The following is a 3,068-nucleotide window of genomic DNA, read 5'->3' on the forward strand; positions in this document are numbered from 1 at the left end:
TTCCCTTCCCTTTTCCCTTCCCTTTTCCCTTCCCTTTTCCCTTCCCTTTTCCCTTCCCTTTTCCCTTCCCTTTTCCCTTCCCTTTTCCCTTCCCTTTTCCCTTCCCTTTTCCCTTCCCTTCCTTTTCCTTTTCCTTTCCTGTGTTATGGGTATTTTGCCTGCACGTATGTCTGTGCGCCATGTAACTACATAGGCCAGTAGAGGGCATTGGATGCTCCGGGACTGCAGTAACAGACATATAAGCCACCACGTAAGTGCTAGGAATCCAACATGAGTCCTTCAAACAGGTAGCTAGTGTTCTTAATGGCTGAGCTGTCTATCTCGGTCTTCAAGCCTGCTCGCTGCTACAATTCGGGACCATTTGTTGAGGGGTGGCATTTCTTGATGTGAGCTGGCCCCTCCCACATCACTCATCAATCAAAAATGTCCCTAGGCTTACCTACAGGTCCACCTGATGGAGGTATTTTCTTAGTTGACATTTATTTCTTCTACCCAAAACCAGAATAATCCCAGTGCTAATGAAGGTATAAGCAGGAGGATCTGAACTTCAAAGTCATCCTAGTACATGAAATTCACAAGGCCAGACAGGGCTACATGAGACCCAACCTCAAAACAACAAAAGGTGGCTAGTGTTGCAGAAGAACTTGTCTTTACAGTTTTCTTTAAGTACCTACATGAGTACCTCGGAGTGTCCACATAGAATCTTTTCAGTACTTCTCCACAGAGGAGCAGTTACTTTCTTCCACCCGAGAAAGTCCAAGTTCATTAAGGTTGATGGGAACTTGGAGATAAGATTTAGAAAGGGCTCTTGTTGGGGAGCACAGAGGACCTTGTAGTCACAGAGCAGCACCACTCGTTTGCTTGCTTGCTTAATTTTTGTTTAAATGGTTTTTTGTTTTGATTTTCCGTAATAGGGGGGATAAATCAGTATCAATGGTCCCTTTATGGGAGGGAAAAATGTCGAAACAAGCTTAACGTCTAGTACAGAAACAACCATAGCCAGGGCATAAGGCATTCAGCCTATGCTGTTTCAATTTCCAGAGGTTATTGGTCATTCAATATATGAAGGATGTCCTCTTCCCCAGACCATCTCATTAATGCTTAGATAAGTGCTTAATTTATTTAGACTAATTAAATACTTAATTAGACTAAAAGAGAAAATTTCAGAATTTTGAACGCTTTTTTTTTTTTAATGGACAGGTCTACTTTGTGTGGCCCTGCCTGTGCAGGAACTAGACCAGGCTGGCCATGAACCCACAGGGATCCTCCTGCCTCTGCCTCTGCCTCTGCCTCTGCCTCTGCCTCTGCCTCTGCCTCTGCCTCTGCCTCTGCCTCTGCCTCTGCCTCTGCCTCTGCCTCTGCCTCTGCCTCTGCCTCTGCCTCTGCCTCTGCCTCTGCCTCTGCCTCTGCCTCTGCCTCTGCCTCTGCCTCTGCCTCTGCCTCTGCCTCTGCCTCTGCCTCTGCCTCTGCCTCTGCCTCTGCCTCTGCCTCTGCCTCTGCCTCTGCCTCTGCCTCTGCCTCTGCCTCTGCCTCTGCCTCTGCCTCTGCCTCTGCCTCTGCCTCTGCCTCTGCCTCTGCCTCTGCCTCTGCCTCTGCCTCTGCCTCTGCCTCTGCCTCTGCCTCTGCCTCTGCCTCTGCCTCTGCCTCTGCCTCTGCCTCTGCCTCTGCCTCTGCCTCTGCCTCTGCCTCTGCCTCTGCCTCTGCCTCTGCCTCTGCCTCTGCCTCTGCCTCTGCCTCTGCCTCTGCCTCTGCCTCTGCCTCTGCCTCTGCCTCTGCCTCTGCCTCTGCCTCTGCCTCTGCCTCTGCCTCTGCCTCTGCCTCTGCCTCTGCCTCTGCCTCTGCCTCTGCCTCCCGAATGCTGGGACTAAAGGCATGTCTGATCATGCCCAGCCTTTTGGGTGTGCTTTTATCTGTTTATCACTACTGGGGATTTGGCTCCTATCTTAAGTTGCTTTCTGGAAACTCTTGGTTAAATTCTATGAAAATATAGTGCCTGAAAGACAGCAGGTTATTAGCTTATTAAGTAATATGGCTGCTAAGGCGGTAGCTCTTAGAAATGATCTCTTACTGACAAAGAGCCTACAAAAATTATTTTTTCCACTAAATAAAATTCAGATAAATTAATTACTCCACACGGCTAGAGTTGGAAGGTCATGTTAACATATCATGTGGGATTTTTTTAAAAAAAGATCCTCTTTTTAAAATTTTGTAAGGCTATTCTGTGGGTATTGCCTAAACTTACATCTTAAAAACTTATAGAGATTGATTTTAATATTTTTATAGATGCCTCTTGAAAAGGACAAAGAACATGTTTACAAATTCCCTGTGCTCCACAAAAAAACTGAGTTGAACAGCACAAAAATTTAAACTCCTTGTAATCAGTCAGCTTTTATTAGATATTTCTCAGCCATTTGCTATTTTAACTGACTGCTGATTAAAGTTTGCATGATAATTTATTGGATGGACTAAGAAGAATCAGAGTCTTATAGTCATAATGGATAGTTTTTGAATCCCTAGTTTCTACATTCTCACCCAAAATGAGCATCCTATAGAAGACTGAGGCTCAACATTAACTGACATCATTCGTAAATTAGCATCTGAAGGATGAGACACACCAAGAATGGGAATCAACCTAGCATGAGAGGAAACTGATGTTACAGCGGATTGCAAATGTCGGAAGGATATAGTGGAACATTTGGAATGAGGTACTTGAGAACGGGGACTAGTTAACAGGAAGTTGACATGAGTAGTTTGGAGATAGAAATGTGGAGGAGACAAAAGTGCAAAAGAAGCTGTTAGGGTCCAAGAATAACTGAAGGAAGACCCCAGACTCAAATAGTGTGCAAAAGTAAAGAGTGCTTATTGTGCAGGAATTGCCAGCGTGCAGTGGTCAGTCATTCATCAAAATGGTGACCCCAGTCAAAGGCATGCAAGCCTTTTATAGGAAATTGGGGAATTTTAGCAAAGACTAGGTAATCTAAAACTTCATTACTGGGTGCTGGGGAAGTTACACGGGTCGGTTTCTGATTGACTGCTATGTTAGTTTCATTATATTTGGTGAGGCCTTG

This window comes from Rattus norvegicus, chromosome 5, assembly GCF_021556685.1.
Source record: "Rattus norvegicus strain SHRSP/BbbUtx chromosome 5, alternate assembly SHRSP_T2T, whole genome shotgun sequence".
Classification (NCBI taxonomy): domain Eukaryota; kingdom Metazoa; phylum Chordata; class Mammalia; order Rodentia; family Muridae; genus Rattus; species Rattus norvegicus.